At 39.0% G+C, this 21,769-nt stretch overlaps 1 protein-coding gene and 1 long non-coding RNA gene across 3 annotated transcripts in view; both read right to left on the reverse strand.

Moving 5' to 3' along the window:
* Window positions 1-21,769, reverse strand: part of cadm4 (cell adhesion molecule 4) — a 206,298-nt gene that overhangs the window by 139,412 nt on the left and 45,117 nt on the right. The window lies entirely within an intron of this gene.
* On the reverse strand, window positions 7,453-11,466 carry LOC310725835. Its single transcript, XR_014533526.1, has 2 exons — window positions 8,086-11,466; window positions 7,453-7,957 (listed from the first exon to the last, which is right to left on the reverse strand). It is a non-coding gene; the product is annotated as an uncharacterized lncRNA (long non-coding RNA).

Genomic DNA, 21,769 nt, shown 5'->3' on the forward strand with positions numbered 1-21,769 from the left:
ACCTATATATATATATATATATATATATATATATATATATATATATATATATATATATATATATATATATATATATATAAAATATATAGATTGGGACAACTAACTTTTCCAGCCATATGTGGTTCCCTAAACCGTTACCACAAAGTTGGAGGATGTCTATGGATGCAGTAGAATAAAATTTTCCCTTTACTTGAACTAGGAGACTCAAACCTGGCATGACCGTGCCCTCATGAACAAAGCAAGTGTCTTAAAAACATTCTCGTTTATATTGGATGAAACCCTATTAGATATCTTTGGGATGCATTGGAAGACTGACAGCAACCCAGGTCTAAATGTACTAAATGTGGAACAGGGTGTTCAAAAAGCACATCCGAATCTAATGGTTAGCTGTCCACAAACTTTCATCAATATAGTGTAGAGAAATATCACAAATCATAAAATCTCTGTCAATGAAGCTGTCACAAAGCCTCCCCAGATACATGTTGTGTAGGTCTTCCATCGGGGAACGTACACATTCAATTATGTTCCGTTTAATCAGCTGTTCTACGCTTTTTTGTTCCACATAAGTTGTAACCCTAATAGCGCTTAATGACAAGTTAATGATGAAAGACACTTGGATCATTTAGACGAGTTCTTTCCACTTGTTTTCAAAAAACGTCTTGTCTGGGGTGTGTAGGCGTGCAGGACTGACATACAGAGGTCTCATTTATCAAACTCCATTCAAACGCTTTTACTCATAAATCCTTTGCGAGAGAATTTAGTCAAGAAATATGGTATTCATTAAATTCCTGTAATAAAAAGAAAATTATGCGTATCCTATTCATGCTTTTGTATTGAGTTGCATAACTCGACTTTTATATATGGCTTACACTGTCAAGTTTATGTATATCAGTTATACCAAAATGTAATTATTTAAACAGTTACTGCATTAATTAAAATTTTATTTATTATGAACAGTCGACAGTCACTGAGATATTTTGTTTAACAAATGTAAATGATGAGATATTTAACTGTTTTGCAATTTTATGTTGAGGAACATTATTCTGAAATTGTTCCACAATTTGTAGACACAATCTTTTACATTGGTGATTGGTGAAGCTCTGCCCATCTTTAATTCTCCGAGACATTGCGAGACATTGCGAGACTCTAAGATACACTATTTATACCCAATCATCTCAATGACCGGTTGCCAATTAACCTAATTAGTTGCGAAATGTTTCTCCAAACATTCAATTTTAACAACGCTTACTTTTTTTTAAACTTACACAGTCCTAGCTTTTTTGAGAAATGTTGCAAATTCAGTGGTACATTTCCTCAATTAAAACATCATTATACAATTGTATCTCTTTAACCATTCGGTAACAGTTTGTAGAAGAAGCACATATAGCTAGAAAAGTTAGGTGTCCAAATACCTTTGTCCAATATAGTGAATGTTCCAAATACACAGAAGCACAGCTTGTCATTTGGTACATCCAAATATGTAAAGCGAATTCATCACACACACACACACACACACACACACACACACACACACACACACACACACACACACACACCATATGGTTTTTCCTGGCCTGCTGCACTTCGATACACAAAACGATTTTCTCATTGGATTATTTCACAAATGTGTCCAAACAGACCTGGAGACAGAATCCAACCTCAGGCACATGACCCCTGCTAATCGTATGCCTATTATTCCCACTCACACTAAACAAATTGAGTGCTCATCTACCCAACACACACACACACACAAAACCCTGTCAGCCTTTCTCTCACAGAGGAAAATCACAGCTTCATCCTGATAGGTAAACACACACCTACGCACACACACTGCTCGTTAGACATGCCACACATTCACTGGGAACCATGACTAGTGCTTACTTCAGGTGTGTGTATTAGAACTCCCACGGTCTCACACAACAGTGCTGTATCACTACACCAGCTAGCATCATACTTCAGGCCAAGTAGCACTTTTCTTTTCCTAGATGAAGTCGAACCACCTCAGCGAAAGGAAACGCTGCAATAAAACACCACTTGCTCCGTCACAGCAGAGGTTCACTTTTCATTACAGGGCAGATTGCCTTCAGCATGCCTACAGGAAACCCATCCTTTAAAAGAAAAGCAAGGGGGGAAAAGCTATAGACATGCAGCTGCTTTTTATTTCTATTTCATTACATATCCTGGTACACACCAGCTATATCTGTACAACACAAACGGCAAAAAAAAAAAAGCTAACCCAAAGCGTTACACGAACACGGGCCACAGGACTACCTATACTTTACCCTAACACTGATCGATTGTTCTTTAGTACTCGACTATGACAAAAACTTTGGACCAAAATGTCACAGATAAGCAACAGATATAACATCAGCACTGTGAGTCGTAGGTGATTTGTTAGTATTGGCGCGTGTTCGAAAACACTTCCAGACGTGTGGGAAGCAGTGGGAAGTGGAAATTCCCTAATGCAAAAGCGAAAGGACATTATTGTTGAAAATGGGCCATATCCCAAAAAAAATTTACTTACAGTTTCAATATGAATTAAATGCCAATAAATACACAGTCAAGTTTAACCCCCCTGTTTTTCATAATCAAGTATATTCCACTATATAGACATGAGCTGGTGGACACCCAACTTTTAGATTTGAATGTGCTTTTTGAACATCCTGTTCCACATTTAGTCCCTATTTGCTTTATTAATAAGCTCCAATCTTCTGGGAAGATGTTCCTCTAGAACAGAGATTCCTTCAGCCACAGAGGTATTGGTCAAGTTAAGTACTGATGTAGGTGAGGTGAAGAGGCCTGGGGTGAGTTCCAATTCATCCCAATAGAGTTCCAATTCAGTGTTTGATAGGTTTGAGGTCAGAGCTCTATTGCAGACCACTCAAGATCTTCCACTCCAACCCATGTAGACAATATCTTCATGGAGCTCACTTTGTGCAAAAGAGCTTGTCATGCATGAACAAGTTTTGGTCTCCTAGTTCAAGTTAAGGTAAAATATGCTATTTCATCCGTAGACATTTGCCTTATACAACTGTGGGCCTCCAATTCTGTGGTAACACGTTGTGAAAAAATCTCATATGGCTGGAACAGTCTCGTGTCCCAATACCTTTGTCTATATAATGTACAATTAAATATGAACTCGATCACAATAATCTTACTGTTAGACATCTTTTTTGGCTAATATGTTGTTTAGCATAGTAAAGCTAATGCAGCTAATGGCTATGGCAAACAAGATGAGACACACACATACACACACACAATTTCTTTTTTGTTCTGAATCGTCCTGTAATCAAACCAACCACATGACAAGAATGAAGCAAAGGACCATTTTGGTTTGTGGTCACGACTTTTAATTCTCACTCATTGACGAAGATCAAAACAAACATGGCGGACTAAAGTTGTCTCTGCATATCAATCCTTCACCACACTGCTGCTAAGCTGTCAAATCTGAACAGTGAAGCTCTGACTGTTGTTTCGTCTGTAATTCAAATGAGAGGTCTATAGTAACAACTTATCAACAACTCAATTCACTAGTGACTTGTATGGCAGGAACACCACATATATAAAGACGAATAATTGTTTCAAACAATTTTCAGATTAGTAAAATGTAGTGTTAGTTAACAAAGAAAAAAACCCTGTCATTGGTATGGAAAACTTTTCTGTAAGAAGATTCAATATTCAACATGTATAAAAGAGGTCTCCAGTGTCAGCAAGTGTCCACTCAGAGAATGTTGATAGCTGCTATAATGTAATGAATCTTCCATAACAATACATATAACTATAAAGGGATAAAAAGTGTGGTGTGAAATATTTTGAAATATTTCTATCTTGACCAATCCCTACCCACAATCCACAAGGTATGACTATATGAACCATATGAATAGTTTGAGAAGCATGGAAATACTGTAAATCAATGCTGTGGTCTTCACACTCTCAAACAGATTGAACACTGATGGACTTTTGGAGGAATGGGGGCAGTTCTTCCAGTATAGTTACAGTAAGGTAATTTTGACCAAAAGGGTGCAGGCTATTTGTTGGTACCTAAAAGAAGACTACAGCAGGAGGCAGAGGTTTCCGTTCTATCCTGCAGCTCGCGTGTACATTCTGCGATTTAAAAATAAGCGGATACATTGCATATGGTTATGACTATTACTCGTGTCTGGTTCCAGATGAGACCCTGAAACTACTGCTGAATCAGATTTATTCAGAACTTGCAAAGAATCAAGTGCCTGCACGAAGAACTGAATGAAACGGATGAAAAAAATTTCCTCTATACAGATGAAAAACTTGAAGTTCACCTTAACCAGGCGCCAGGGAGAAAGTTGAAACACTAATGTGAAGTATAACGTACATCGCTACAGAGAACATTCTCAAGCTACAAAAGGCCAAAAAATGCAGTTTATGATTATATCCCAAATGGCACCTTAGACTATTTGACACGTCGTGCACTACAGAGGGTCGAAAAAACCATTATTTCATACCCCACTTATCAAGGGAGATTGGGAGCTATTTGGCATTCAGCCAGTGGCATTTCCAACACGCCACCTCAGGAGGGATGGATGGAGCTATTCAACTCGATTTTGAAGTGTGAATGCTAAAGCATAGAAAATATTTGAAACATATAATTGCTGGATCTGTTCCTTTCATTTCATTTGCTTTTTTGCTAAATTGTCCCATTGCCAGTGTCTAACTTGTATCACCTCGGCTAAGCATTAAAAAAGCTTTTGGGTGAATTTTTAGGCACGATTGGACGGAAAATTAACAAACAGTTGGAAAAAAAATCTAACACAATTAGCAGACTAAGAATGTGCTATAAATTGGGAAAGGTTAACATTTAGGAACTGGCATGAATCTACACCAGCTGGGATAATGTACATTTTTATCCTGGAAATATTCACTATAAAACCCCCCCAATCCCACCCACACCCAACCTCTCGAAGGATGGAGCTACAGGGGAGGCCTGGCCCTGTTTTGGCCCTGATGAAATGTGCTCCTAATTTGAGAATACGTGTTAAAAATGTTTACACACATTGGTTTTAACTAACTAAAGGTTCGACTTGTATAGATAGAAATGTGCAAAAGTATTTAGCATCACGCTCTGTGGATGTAAATAGTTTTCTAGCTAAAGGTGTGAAGTAAGTCGATACAATTCATTTCATTTTGCACCAGTAATACGATTCAATGAGCCTAAAAATTCGTTTAGGAACAGTCATTGCAAACCCGGAAAAAAATCCGAATACGCCCGAAAGGCACGTGTTAAATTTGCAGAAACGCATTTCTGCTCGTTTCTTTTTCGCACAGTGGTCTTAATAACGAGAACGTTTAGCGAAATTATGCCTAAACTCGTCATAAATTTCAACCAAAATTATCTCAAGAGTATACTATTAAACAGTGTCAGTTCATAGGAGATATTCACGGTCATGCTTTTTTAGATCTGGATGCATCTATTGCTGCTATTGTTAACAATTTTTATTGATCCCACTGGGAAATTGTTATTTCTTATTATATCCCAGGAAGCTGAGGTCAGCTTTCAGGAGGTTAATCTTCCAGGAGTTTCTTGAAAGAAAATATCGAAATGGGCTGAGAAAGTTCACCGTGGCCAAAAACCTGCACTTGTACTATAGCTTCTTCCTCATACTTTGCACTGTTCTTTTCTCTGCACATGATATTTGGTGTAAATAGTTTTTCCAGTCAATTTAATATACTGTATTTAAAAAAAAAAAAAAATGTATTAAAGGAAACTAACCATGAAAATGCTGTACTGGGCAAAGACTACTGTGATTAGTGATACTAATCTGTGATACTGTACACAAATACTACTACTACTATTAATAATAATAATAATAATAATAATAATAACATATAGTTCACATTGGTTGAAGATTTCCTGCTATAAAGTTTAACCCTTTTGAATACAAACCTCACTTACATCAGTACCGGACCTTACTAATATCCTTGAGACCAAATGAGCACAGATCTCCAAAAATCTACTGGACCATCTCTTCCAGAAGAGTGAAGGTTATTATAACAGGAAATGCTGACATCTTCATGGTTCCCCTCCCGCAAAGAAAAATACTAAGAGGATGCATTCCAGTAACGATTAAGCATCTTTAAAAGCTTAACAAAAAGTCATGTTTCTTTATAGTTTTCATTAGATTTTTCATGAGCTTGGGGGGGGGGTCAAACTGAATCATGGATGTGGCAAGGCAACAAAATAAAGGGGGGGGGGGGGGTAGCAAGAAGAGCAAGAGTGTTTATGAAAGATAAGCGGCGAGGGCCTGAGAGGGAGCTCGCCATTAAGCAGGACAAACACGATTATTCAAATGGCAACTCCGGAGCTCCCTGTGCCAGCGTGTCAAGGGAGAGGTGGAGGGAGAGAATGAGAACGAGAAGCTAAAGTGCAAAAGGGGGGGAACGAGGGAACAAAAGATGGATGGAATCGTGCAAAAAAAAAAAAAAAAAAGACTGGGATGAGGTGGTGGTGGAGGAGTGGAGTAAGTTGATAGAGAGGACTGAGCTATTATTTGTCTAATTATGTTTATCGTCCTCTTTTTTTTTCGCAGCAGGGACGAAGAGAGGCAGAAATACGCGTGCGGGCCACAAGGGGATTTGCGATGCACAATAAACAATGGCACCGAACGGATGGAAACCCCCCCCCCCCCCCCCCTCACACACACACACACACACACACACACACACACACAAATACAAGAAAGTGCGAAGGAACAGTTCTTTGATCCTAACCCAAGCAAATGTACAGATTTAATACTGACTGTATCTAATCCCATAAGTCTCTCTTTTTCCACCAACACATCTCTCGATCTCCTTCTCTACCGCTGTTCCCGAATAAATCGCAGGATTTGTTGCACAGCCCTGGGCGTGTGGATGCGACTAACAGCCGTTATTCTCCCGGCAAATTTGATCGAGTCGATTTGTCCCGCGGTCACGCCGCTCTTCAATTAGGCTTTAATCGATTGGCTGCCGCCGCTGACGCTCTTCCCGGGCACCACAGTACACTCTGCCCACTGTGCCCCAGGCCTTCATATGAATTGTGTGTGTGTGTGTGTGTGTGTGTGTGTGTGTGTGTGTGTGTGTGTGTGTGTGTGTGTGTGTGTGTGAGAGAGAGACTTCAGGCCTTTTTCCTTCCTTTAGACTCCACCATGGCATTAGGCATGTCCTGGGGTTTATGTCCACACTGCAGACTGCAGGATGACATAATTTCTCTGATTTCATTTTTAAAAAGTGCAAATGCAGCACAATGTTCATGAGGCAGTAATAAAGGATATGGTTCATGACATGAGAATGAGCTGCAGATATGCACAGACACTGGTGCTTTGGTCTCTCAGCCTCTGCATTTCTCTCTCACGCCATCTCCCTGTCTTTCTTTCTCTCTCACACTATCTTTCTGCATTTCTTTCTCTCACACCATCTTACTGTCTTTCTTTCTTTTAAACCATCTCTACTGTATGTCTTTCTTTCTCTCACGCTATCTCTCTGCCTTTCTTTGTCTCACACAATCTCTTTGTTCCTCTCTCTCTCTCTTTCACACCATCTTTCCGTCGCTCTCGTACACCATCTCCCTGTTTCTCTCTCTCTTTCACACCATCTCTCCGTCGCTCTCATACACCATCTCTCTGTTCCTCTCTCTCTTTCACACCATCTTTTTGCCGCTCTCCCACACCGTCTCCCTTTTTTTTTTTCTCTCAAATCATTTCTACTGTATGTCTTTCTTTCTCTCACGCCTTTTCTCTGCCTTTCTTTGTTCCTCTCTCTCTTTCACACCATCTCTCCATCGCTCTCTCACGCCATCTCTCTGTTTTTCTCTCTCTTATGCCATCTGACTGTCCCTCTTTCTCTCACAACATCTTCCTGTTTTTCTTTCTCTGATGCCTTCTCCGTCTTGCTATCTTTTTCTCTCTCTCACACCATCTCTCTGTCTCTCTCTTTCACATCATCTCTCGGTCCCTCTTTCTCTCACGGCATCACTGTTCCTCTCTCTCACACAATCTCTTTGTTGCTCTCTCTTTTGCACCATTTCTTTGTCCCTCTATTTCACACTTTCTGTCTATCCCTTTCTTCTCTTACACCATTTAGGTCCCTTTTTCTCACAATATACCATCTCTTCATCTCCCACTCTTACCATCTCCATGTCCCTCTTTCTCTCACACCATCATTTTTTGTCCATCTCTCTTACATACCACTTCTCCATTTTTCTCTCACCCCATCTATCTCTCACACCATGTCTCTCTCTCTCTCTCTCTCTCTTTCTCTCTCTCTCTCTCTCTCTCTCTCTCTCTCTCTCTCTCTCACACACACACACACACACACAGTGTCTCTCCATTCCTCTTTTCTCGCACCATCTCTCCATTTCACTTGAACAGCTTCTCAGTGTGCTTTCAGTGCTAAAGGCTGCAGACACAAACCCCCTACTAAGATCCAGGCATACTATGACTATGACCAGACTACAATACACAGCATAAGAAATCAATTTATTATTTATCCAAAAATAAAAGAATAAAAATCCATGATTCTTTAGCAGTTATAAAAATCAGGGATTTGATGAGCAGTGCCGTTGCCTCTCATACGTCCAAGATCCGGGATGTTGGATCCAGTTTGCCTCATCTCCCGTTCCCAATCCGTTTATGTATTTTAATGAAACAAACGTGTGTAATGTTGAATGTGAGCAAGTGAGCATAGACCAGTCATGGGTGATGTTTTGCAGAACTCTAACCAAATCCTGCAGAGAATCCAGCTGCTGTGAGGACGTCTGGATCGGATTAGTATTGACCATCATCTAATACTCACAGTTCTTATATTAGTGTTTTATTAAAAACTAATTGAAGAAAAGGTTTTTTAATAGGTAGTAGTGTATGTCAGTTCAATAAGCGATATTTCACGAAGAAGAAGAAAGCCAGAATTTCCTCATTCTATAATTTTTTTTTTCTTTTTAAGTTTGTGATTATTGGTAATCCTTGTTACCTTAATGTGTTCACCTGTTTTTTGTTAACTCTGAATATAATTTGTCTACACTGTTTGTGTCAATGTATTTCTGCATAACATTGTTTCTGGGTTTCCTCACTGTAAAAACTTCTGGTTTGGAGCATACAGTAGTTACTGAACATGGATTATCCTTATTTAATCCTTTCCTGATTCCTGCTGTGGACTTGAGTTAGGTTGGTTGTTCCCAGAATCTTAGACTTGCTGGTTTTTCTGTGTGTGTTTTTAAATGTGATCTTATTTTCTACTGATACTATGCATAGACAACTCACCGTTGGCAACTTGCAATTATCTTAGTTATACATCTGAGCAATTGAGGTTTAAGGGCTTTGCTTAAGTGACCAGCAGTGGCAGTTTGTCGGTGCTGGGCTTTGAATCCAAGATCTTCTGATCAGAAGTCCAACATCTTAACCACTGAGCTTAACCACTCAAGTCACTTCCGTTTCCTCTGTAGCTCATCTTTAACTGCAAAATCTGACCTTATTATACTGTGCCTGATCGTACATGACTACTTCTGCCATACAATTGAGGCAACAATAACACAACAGGGTACATTCATACAAAGAACAGGTTATTTATAAGCCAGAAACTCTAAATTAACACAGAAAAGGTGAACATATTCAGGTAAAAAAAACACGTAGACATGTGCAGATGTGAAAGTTTTACATCAGTACATATCTTTTCTGGCACAGAGGGCCGAGAGACTGCTTGTTACCTGTATGTGTTCACCTGTACTGTGTTTCTTCTGATTATAGTTTGTCTATTTATATAGTTCCACAGGGTCTTATCATACTTTGGTTTCATTCAGTCTGAGCCAGGATTAACACAATGGAACGTAACACAAAATAAACAAAGAAAGACAGAGCAAATCCTGAACTGTGGAAAAACAAAAGCCATGGCGAGAAAAACAAGAGACAAGAGATACAGCGAACACTAGTCTATATTCAGGTGCACAAAAAGACATGCCCCCATGATGTACAGTGGCTGAAGGGAAACGTAGTTTGTGTCAGAATCCTGACAATTCTATATTGTCTTTTATATAAAAGTTTGATTATGTATTATTCTGGTTTGTTACCTGACTGTGTACACCTGTTCACTGTCGAATCTGAATATAGTTAATCTGTTGTATCAATGTATTTCCGCAGAGGCTTTTATCATGCCGTGGCTTCAGTAAACCAGAACCACAGTTTGTCATTATATACACCTTGTTGTATCCAGGTTCTTTAAATAATTGGAGCACAATACATTTTTTGGCCAAATTTTTATTTGCACAAATGAATTTCACTAAAAGAAATGCTAACTTTGCAAGATACTACATTTCAAACACTTTATTATGTATAATACACTCTGAACACCAAAGCAGCAGTGACACCATTAAGCATGTGGGGACAATATCAAGTACATTGTATAAGTTATTAGTACTTAGTAGGAACAAACCTCAAGCAAGTGCACAAATGCACAAATTACAATCAACACAGCATCATTTCCATGCATTGCTGCATTCAAGAACCAATAGTGCGCACAAGCAGCTGCAGGCAGACCGCTTTCTTTTGATCCATTACTACTCTACAGAAAAATGCAAACAGAAGTATACACAAAAATACACAAACCTATTTTCCAGTTGTCATCTTGAAACATTGAGCGTGTTCCTCCTCATATGTTTGACAAGAGAGACATATCCTTTGCTCCACAAGCAATTCGGTGGCTGTTCACCACAAATCCAATTTACACCTTCCTGTTTTTGCCTCAACTGTCAATATATTTCATATTATAGCTTTTGTAAGAAATCCAGATGAGGTTTAAAAAGTCCACTTGATACTGGGGTTTATATTCTTTACAGTAATGACCCATGTTTTCTGTTTGGGTATATACTGTAAGTGTAAGGCAAGTTAAACAAAAGTTCCCTTACCTTAGTTCCCATTTGCTAAAAACTGACTATTCAATCTTAGTACTTTCTGAACATTCCATACCCCCTATTTGCTGATACAATATCCTCCACTCTTCTGGGAAGATGGTGCTCTAGATTTTGGAGTGTGCTTGTGGAGATTTCTGCTCATTCAGCCACAAGGGTATTAGTAAAGTCGGGTTCTAATGTAGGTAAGGTGAGGAGGTCTGGGGTGCACTCAGCATTCCAATTCAGTAGGGTTGAGATCAAAGCTCTATAGCAGGAGATCTTCCAACCGAACCCATGTAAAGCATACCTACATGGAGTGGGCTTTGTGCACAGGGGCATTATCATGCTGGAACAGGTTTCAGTCTTCTACCTTAAGTGAAGGGAATATTTCATGTCCTCAATTCTTTCCAATTGTATGCATACAACTTTGAAGTAAGAGTTTGGGGAAGAATCATGTGACTGGAAAAGTAAAAAAAAATGGTGTATTTTAAAAAAAGAGTCCACACCATGACACCTTCACACCAGCAATGGTTTATTTGCAATTTTTGTCACAAATGGGTTTAGGGCTTAATACATGCTTTGGATCGTAATTTTGATTTGTCCCAATGATTAGAATCGTTCAATTCCTTTCACGGAAATGATTTTAAATGAATGAAAAAAGTATTATGTACAAGAATTAAGTTGTTTGCTATGCCACAATATTACACATTTGTGTACAGAGGATTAAATAATGAACAGAACACCCTATTCAGGGGGTTTACAGATTTTGCTCACAAATGACAGTTTATGATGAGTGTGATTAAAGAAATAGTGTTTATTATAAAAAATTCCATCTGAAATGACTACAAAAGAGCTGTTGCTATCCTTCATGAGCTGCAAAGGTCGAAAATGACTTGCAGTCGACATCATGTTTATTATATATTTGCATCCTGTACTCGTAATTGGGATTATGTTTTATGCGCAGATATAAAACTTCTCCAGAGTGCTACGTTATCTTTACATAATGGCTCTGGGTAACAGTGGCTTGCTGAACCGATAAGACCCACATCCAAACCGAACGATTGACTCGTTTGTTAATTTCCAATTCGTCCGTGCGTATCAGTGTCTGTACAATGCCACATTGTGCAGACTTGTTAATGTGTTGTGTTGACTTTACCCCTGTGTTTGAACCTAGCTGTGTTTTTTTTAGCCTCTGGCCTGAGCAGATTAACTGCGTTTGACTTACTGCCTGTTCGTGTGTGTTTTCTAATCTGAAAGTTTCATTAACCCTCCAGCACAGGGAGTCTACTGTATATTCACACCCACACAAACAGAATTCATTTAGAACTTGGCAAAAGTAGCCAGCAAACATGTGCACTCGGTTTATGAAGTTGTTGAAAGGGTGAAGAGTTTTACATAAAAAAAATAAAATAAAAATCTCATTCCACTATGATCACTTTCTAGGTCAGGTGTCGTTTTTGTCTTGAAGGCTTTAACATATCCACTCATGTTTTAAAATAGTAAACTAGTACATATCAAGCGAAAAATCTCAAGTGAAACCTCCTTCGGTCCTTGCCTTCCATCATGCCCTCAAGCACTCATCCCCTGCTCACCTTCTTGATCCCATCTCTTTGCCTTGCTCTTCACTCGTGTTTTGAGTAGCCGCTGGGGAAGAAAAGTCCAACAACACCTTGAACTCTGATCAAAAAGGTTGTCTTAGTGTAAAGATTCGAAGGCAGCTCTTAAAAGGTGTAAAGACTGCAAGACATGCTCAGCACTTTTCGTAATGTTCGAGGAGTAGTCTGTAAATAACGCGAGAGACGTTTCTGCAGGTTTTTGTTAGGACACCAAAAAGTGCGAATTTGGCTTGGAGGCTTCCCACAACAAAGGTGCAAAGGATGTAGCCGTATTGACCCCCATCTGATAGGAGTGCAGTTCTTATTTGCGGGTAAGTGGACATGGATGTGTTCATGTTAGAACGTATTGACCAGACGCGCACGGGGGACGAGGGATGCAAGGCGGAAGATCGGTTTAGGTTATATCTGCTTCATCGACTCGCCATCCTGCCATCCTGCCTTGCTGCCGAGCCTATCACAGGCCTCCAAGGGAGCTGAAGCGCAGACAGAGAATGCACACACAGCCGCAAACAAACACACACACACACACACACACACACACACACACACACTCACACAAACTGTTCTACTTTTCCTCGACAAGCAAAACACCTCATTGTCTTGCCTAATTACAGCAAAACTTTTTGTTGTCAATTGGCTGAAATAAAGACGGAATACAAACAAAACCATGTGGTCTAGTCCGTGTTCCAATTTCTCCCTCAACACAAAGGACTACACTGCATTCTTTGTGCATACAATGCTGACAGACTGGAGCCATAAATCCATAAAAAATAGGCCATAAACTGCTATCGCATTCCTGTATACTACACTCTTAAATCTAGTACAAAGGGTCTTTGCCTCGAAGCACTGAACTTTAAACAAACTCTTTATTCTGAAAGCGTGGAGAAATCAGGTCAAAATGCCATACCATTATAATACACAAATTATTTTAAATACAGTATATTTTCGATTTGTCACACAATAAGAATACAAAAAAAAATTTAGGTAATAAAAATTTAGGCCAGAATAATATTTTGCCATACTCTTCAGTACGGTCCACTCCTTACTGGTTTGTTACCTGACCGTGTTCACCTGTTCTCTGTTCTGTTCTGGAGTGTTGCCCCATTTGTGTGGCACAAGTGCTCATGTATCATCAGGCCCAATGTAATCAGGTCAGATTGGACAGATAAAGAGAAACTACAGGGGAGAAGGAAGCGGTTTGGCAAGTAGACATTGCCTTTGAGGCAAGTAGGTTCTTGTAGTCTGGGGTTCAAGTTTAGGTCACAGGGGAATCGAGACCTGTTTTTATTGCAGCTTCTTTCTGAACTGACAGGATATTATTTCCAAACCTATGGAGGATGTTTAACAATTAGGATTATTTGCATACTACATAAACCACAATACTAGATCCAAATCTGGTCGTTTTGGCTTTATTGCGCCATAGTCTCAGGTAGGTCACATGACCAATACATGTCTCTGGCCAAAGGCTTTATTCCTTTTTCTATATTACTTATATACTACTATGGACTATTGCAGACACCTGACTATAGAATTCTATGTGCTTTTTGAACATCCCATTCCACATCATTTGCTTTTATAATTAACCTCCACTCTTCTGGGAAGATGTTCTACTAGATTTCTGTGGAGATTTGTGCTTCTTCAACCACAAGGGTGTTAGTAAAGTCAGGTACTGATGTAGGGTGAAGAGGTCTGGGGTGTAGGCTTCATTCCAATTCATGCCAAAGGTGTTTAATTGGATTGGGGTCAGAGAATAGCAAAGGAGATCTTTCAATCCAGCCCATGTATAGCGTATATTCATGGAGCTAATTCAAGTGAAGGAAAAAATTTTATGCAAGTGCATCCAAAGACTTCCTATACAATTTGTCAGCCAGGCGTCCCAATAAATTTGTCAATATAGTAGAGAAATTCCAAAAATAGATCGCTATCAGCATTTCAAATGGATGTTTTCTGGATTATTTCTTTACATATAAATTCTTTATTATTTACAAAAATACCATCATCCTATAGGATAATTGTTGGGTAAATAAGTATACTGATTAATTTTGATTGACATTTATTTTTTACCAAATATTAAAGAACTTACCATGACCTCCCTATGTGCAAAAATGTCTAGTGTATAATGTGCCAGAATTAGACAGGACCCAAAATTTTACCCGGAGATTAAAAAAAAAAAAAAAAGGTTAATCGTTAGATTACTCCACCTCCTCATATGCTAAACTAATCCAGATTTAACATTTCCTTGTAGAGCACTATGACGAAAATACAAAGTTATTCAAGGAGGAACTTCACCCTTAGTTCCCAGAATGTTAAAGTTTGGCTTTGGTTAAAAAAAAAAAAAAAAAAAAGAAGAAGAAAAACATCCTTTCAACATTCTCAGAAAGGTAGGTTTCCTAGTTCCCAAAAAATTTCCTATAACATTCTTTTTTAGTTCCCAAAAAAAACCTCAGATATAAATGTCCCCCCCCCCCCCCCCCCTAAAACCTGAATCTGATTTATAACTCACGACATGCCGAGCAGATAATTTAGCTTCCTGAATATTCGCAGCAGTTTTTTTGTATTTTTTTGCAACCTGCCTCTATTTCTTGCCTCCGTTCTATCTTTTCTGGCTATTCCTCAAACTCAACACGAGTACAATCCTAGCTTCTTCCACACAGCAATCCCTAAAGGCAATGATTATTTCATGCTGTTGAGGATTTAAGCTCTGTGCACCCCGTTTTTATCGGTGCCACTCTGCAAAACGAGAGCTTGCATACAATTAGAAACCCGCCTCTCATCTCTTGTCTCCCACACCCCGATGATCTCTCTCACACATCCTGTGCACAGAAGTGATTCCGAATTTTCTTCCTATTTGTAGCTTCAAAAGAGAAAAAGCAGTTGGCATTCATGCTTTTGAAGCGATAAAGACATAAATAGAATCAACTTCAAGGTGTCCTGCAGATTGTGGTAAAACAGTGTACATATTTGTATTGATGTTTAAAGCTACAGCTGAAGATCTGTCAATTAAAGTGATCTTAGCTAATCCCTGGTGTATATATAAATATCTCAAAGGCGGTCGTTATGTGTTAATAACCTTACCGTTTCTTGATCATAATGTAGACCAATCGTAGACAATGTGCTTGGATGCTACAGAATTAAATTGTCCCTTTACTTGAACTGGGAGATCTAAGCCTGTTTCAGCATAACATAACCATCCCATGTGCACAATACCAGCTCCATGTAGATATGCATTACATATGTTAGAGTGGAAGATTTATTGCTATAAAGCTCTGATTTCAACCCTATTGAACACCTTTGGGATGAAATTGGAACTGCAACCAAGGACTCCTTACATCACCTACATCAGTACCTGACTTTCATAAAGCCCTAGTGGCTGAATGAAATCTCAGTCATCTCCAGAAGCACATGCCAAAATCTACTGAAACATCTTCCCAGAAAAGTGAAGGTCTTTCTAAAAACAAACGGGTACTGCATGTGGAATGGGTTGTTCAGAAGATACTAAGATCTAATGCTCAGGTGTCCACAAACATTTGTCGATTAATTATATAATCAATCAAAGGCCCTGTGGAACTTTCTGGAAAGCTTTGTACTTAATGTGTACTGAGTAGGCTAGCAATGTATCATTCAAAACAGTAAAAAAATGACAATAATATTAATCTATTTCATATAACCGACAAATTATAAGTCGGTTTGGTTGTATTTTTTACATTGGGGTTCTTTCTAATCCTGAAATACTAGCGATTTATTAGAAAACTCAAAGCTGGCAGCCAATATCTGTATCCTTTTAGAGCAGCATTTCATTATAATTTTATTTAAGGAAGATTTTATTAAATACAAACAACCAACTAAACAAAAACATGCCCGAAAAATTTAAGCTGACCTTTTCCGAGACCTCAGCAGAGATCCGCTGCTCTGTCGTTTGCGTAGGCTTCATGAAACAGACTGCCCTATAAATAAAAGCATTTTTTTTCTATGTTGTGCATATTAAGGAAGTTCTGAGAGAAATATGTTAGAAATATAGGATTGGAGAAGGTTTCTCTTAGGTAAAGGAGTAGATCTGGTGGGATCATGGTTGTTGAGTGGTTTGGTGAACTAGGATGTGTGGATGCTGTCGTACCCCACAATTCTCATGCGTTCACTAAGCTCTATCTATCTATCTATCTATCTATCTATCTATCTATCTATCTATCTATCTATCTATCTATCTATCTATCTATCTATCTATCTATCTATCTATCTATCTCGAGTCAAACATGCTCTTGAGGTACCAGCGTTCCTATCGTTTTTCTTCTTTCCAGACCTGCTTGATTTATCCTGACGCCCTACTTCTGAATAAAGTTATTTTCTATTGGAGATCACTCCGTGCAGCTAAGGATGGTTCCACATGTACACTCATAGATCCATGAGGTTACTGTGGTTAAACTCAAGAAACATGGAGATGGATTTGGCCTGTAATTAATAGTCCATATTAGGTATTAATAGTAAACAATTTTCTACAGTGGCTTCGGGCTGCAATCAACGTCAAACAGTTTTACACTCGAGTATCCATGGAACTATAATGAATGGACATTCGGTGTCACCCAGATGAGGATTAGGTTCCATTTTGAGTCTGGTTTCTCTCAAGGTTTCTTCCTCATACTTTCTCACAAAGATTTCTTTGCCCCTGGCTCGCATTAGGGATCAACTTAGAGGCAATTTTTTTCAAGATTCAATTCGAGATTTTTATTTGTCACAAACATAGTTATATAGCAGAATACAACTGTAAACCTGATTGGCCGCTCAGAAATACGTGCATTCGATAAAGGGACTATATAAAATATAAAACAAGAGAGGATATAAGAAAATAAACTAGATAATGATAATGAGGTATTTAAAACAAATTTTGTGCAAATGTTTTTTTTACCTTATCACCCACACACCTGAAGCATTGTTTCTGTTTCCTCCATTCATTCATTAGTTGAGGCACCTGTTTATTATGAGATCGTTCATAAGACGCCATATGGAACAGCAAGTGTGCGCCCCATGTTTTCGTCACATCATTAGTCCAAATTTTTATTATTTAATTTGTTTATTTCGGTTGCGCCGCGAAATGAATTCGAAGCCGCGGATATGTCTCGAGGATTGCCTCTGGAGTCGCGCGAGGAGCCTGGGCCTCGGGCCTTTCAGCAGCATGATCCTCTTTCATCCGTCTAACAGCTCTTTCTTTGCTTGTGCTTAACTAGTGTCAGGAATAGCATCTCTCTCTCTCTCTTACACACACACACACACACACACACACACACACACACACACACACACACACACACTCATACACAGATACACAAAACTCTCCTGTGCTCATCCCAAGGGAGAAGCAGCTCAGAGCTCCAATTAACGAGCCAATCCTCCTGAACTAGCAGCACCAGTGATCTGCCCTTCCGACAATCAGGATTTATCCCCGCACAGCCACAGAGCAGCAACACACACACACACACACACACACACACACACACACACACACACACACACACACACATCAAGAAAGCTGAGTGATGAGTGAGGAAAATAGATCTGGGGGGAAAAAATGAACACTTTGCGTTTGCTTCCAAGGGACAGGGGATCTCATTTAAAGAGGAAGCAGAGCAAGAGAGAGAGAGATAGAGCAATTCGATTTATCCACTCATTAGCAAGCAGTGTAATTAACTGCACACGCTTGGGTTGATGCATGAGAGAGACCGAAAAAAATAGATATGTAAGAGGAGAAGAGCAAATGACTGACTGAGAGAGAGAACGAGATATATATATATATATATATATATATATATATATATATATATATATATATATATATATATATATATATACACACACACACAAACACAGAGACCAAGAGAGAGAGAGTTTTGAATTTTAAGAGAGAACTGACCCATGAATGAGGAAGCCCAAAAATCAAAAGCATATTCCACAAAAGAAAAAGAAGAAGCAAAACGAGAGCAGAACGAAGTACAGTAAAGGTGGGAAGTGAAGGGAAAGCGAGGAGGCCGGATGAAACAGCGTCGTCTATTTAACAGCAGATTTGAGACCTGGCAGCTTCGCTGTTTCAGGCCTCTGTGCATGTCTGTGTCTTACTCGTGTCTAACACATAAAGAAAAATGAAAGCCTCAGGATCAGCTTGGGGCAGGATGAGAAATTTGGCAGATCTTTTCATGCTCAAGCTCGGCATGGTTTGAACCCTGGCTTTGAACGTTTGCCTTCATAATATGAATTACAAAAATGTAAGAAGGTTAGTACGAAGACCAGGACTGAGTAGATCAAAGCATCGTATTGCCAAATCACATTAAATAATTTATTACTATTACTGCTATAACATAATTCACTTAAAATCATTAATAATAATAAAATCTAGTCTTTGGTATCCAAAAACTCCTTGATACTCTATACTTTTTCAGCTATATGTGTGCACACAATTCAAGTACGACATGCAGTAAAATGCTTTATACGACCGTCCGACATTTAAGCATGAAAAAAGGAATAGAATATAAGGATAAAAAAGTAAAGATAAGTAGATAAATAAAAAAGTATAAACTATAGAAAAAATATATACTGTATATACATGAATCTAGATGGATGCGTATGGCAGATATTGACAGTACAATGTCAGTACAGTTACAATTTTACAGTACAATTGTATAGGATGCCTTTGAATGCGGTATAATTACTTGAACTAGGAGACCCAAGAATGTTCTATGTTCCATGTAGATATGCTTTACATGTGTTGGAGTGGAAGATCTCCTGTTATAGAGCGCTGCTCCAACCATATTGAAATTCATTGGCATGAAATGGAACGCCGAGGCTCCCCCACCTCACCTTAATACCTTTGTTGCTGAATGAGCAGAAATCTCCAGACACACTCCAAATTCTAGTGGAACATCTTCCCAGAAGTGTGAAGGAAATTATAATAGCAAATGGGACTGTTGATGGAATGGGATGTTGAAAAAAGCAGATACCAATCTTATGGTCAGGTGTCCGCAAACTTTTGACCATATCCTCACCTCACCTGCATCAGTACCTGACTGCACTTTGCATAAATGTGTAGGTGTAAAGCTGTTAGTAAAAAGGTGCTCAGTTGATCAAAATAATCTCAATGTCATATTTTGTTCATCTCTTTATCACTCTTCATCTCCTTTCTTTTGATTTAATCCTTCCTTCCTTCCTTCCTTCCTTCCTTCCTTCCTTCCTTCCTTCCTTCCTTCCTTCCTTCCTTCCTTCCTTCCTTCCTTCCTTCCTTCCTTCCTTCCTTCCTTCCTTCCTTCCTTCCTTCCTTCCTTCCTTCCTTCCTTCCTTCCTTCCTTCCTTCCTTCCTTCTCAGCCTGTCTTTCTTTTCTCTTCTACTTTCTCTGTCCCAGTCTGTCCCATTAATCCTTCGTTCATTGTTTTTCTTCCTTCCTTTCCTACTTCCTCTCATTTTTTTCAATATTTATAATCATTTATTTGCTTGCTTACTTTAAAATGCTTGTTTTGCTTTTGTTTTATTGGGGTTTTTTTTTTCCCCAGACCCATATGCTCACATAAAAATCAGAGAACATGGCAGCTTGTTTCAGTTCCATTCACTTCCATTTGCTTAATTAGCAGCGTGTATGGTGTGTGTGGTTTTTTCTTTCTTTCTTTTTTTTTTTGTATTTGCAGAAACACATAAAAATTCTTGTTTTACAACTTATCGGATGTGGGAGAAAAAAATGTGTATAGTGCTAAAAAAGAAACACACAATATGCTGAGAGATTCAAATAAATATTCATGATCAGTAAATAATGTCATGCATGTATGAACACGGTGTGGCCAAAAGTATGTGGACACCTGATCGTGCCACCTATTACCCAAATCTATGGGTGTTAATTAAAGAGCCTCTATTTTTCCAGAAATGTTCTGCGTTAGATTTAGGTTCAAGTATACTAGGATGCGGCGCTCTCACCGCCGTGGCCCGGGTTCGATCCTGGTCAGGGAACCAACCCCAGCTATTAGGGTTGCACAAGCCAGTGCACTCTAAGTGCCGGTCCCAAGCCCGGATAAATGGGGAGGGTTGCGTTAGGAAGGGCATCCAGCGTAAAAACATGGACCAAATCGAACATGCGGATCGTGAATACGGATGATCCGCTGTGGCGACCCCTAATGGGAAAAGCCGAAAGAAAGTTTATACTGATTTCATTGGGAAATTCTGGCTCCAATTTTCTTAAGTGATGAGAAATTCCAAAGATGAACAAATGATGAACGATAAACACATTCTTAGCAATTGTTAGCTTGTGTGGTGGTAAGGTGTATTTTTTGTCATTTTGTTGTATGTCGTGTTTTCCTGGATGTGATTTTTGTACATGCCATTCCACATTTAGTCCCCAGTTGCTTTTCTAATTTTCTGATTCGCCCTGCTGGGAAGATGTTCCACTAGATTTTGTAGTGTGCTTGTGAAGATTTGGGCTCGTTCAGCCACAAGGGTGTTAAAGTAAAGTAAGTAAAGTTAGGTACTGATGTAGGTAAATCGAGGAAGCCTTGGGTGCAGTCAATGTTTCAATTCATCCCAAAGGTGTTTATTAGGGTTGAGATCAGAGCTCTTTAGCAGGCCACTCAATATCTTCCACTTCAAGACATGAAAAATATTTTGTCATACAGGTGGCTTGAACATCTCTATGCCTGCAGGCTTGGCAATATATATATATATATATATATATATATATATATATATATATATATATATATATATATATATATATATATATATATATATAATTTTTTTTTTTCCTCCTTCTTAATGTTTGCATGGAAGCATACCCAGCAAGGATTAAGGAACATCAAATTGGCACTAATCTGTGAGCTAAAGAACCATCATAAACAGGAGGCCTGTTTTCCCTACACAGCTTCAAGCGATTAACGTTAAGACCAGCAACACAGAGAAGGAGATCTGAGAACGAGGCTGATTTTGTCTAATTAGCTGCCCTCGAAATCAGCAAAACAAGCCTCCTCAGATCTCGGATACATCGATCACGAATCTGGAGCCTTCATACTCCGTGGGGGGTTAAAGTCCACAGAGTGAATCTAATCCGAGAACAGTGGTGCTGTCAGTAAAGATGTTTCCCCGTGCCAAGTTTCCCGACGGCCGCGTGTGGACGCGTGCCAGGCTGAGCGGAGGACAGGTTGGAACACGGGGACCACTTTGTTAGCTTTTGTTAGCTGTTTTTTGTTTTTGTGTGCGGGTGTACTATTTGGACGGTTGAATCGGGTGGCGGTGCCAAACATT

Source organism: Silurus aristotelis, assembly GCF_946808225.1.
Source record: "Silurus aristotelis genome assembly, chromosome: 1".
In the NCBI taxonomy this organism is placed as follows: domain Eukaryota; kingdom Metazoa; phylum Chordata; class Actinopteri; order Siluriformes; family Siluridae; genus Silurus; species Silurus aristotelis.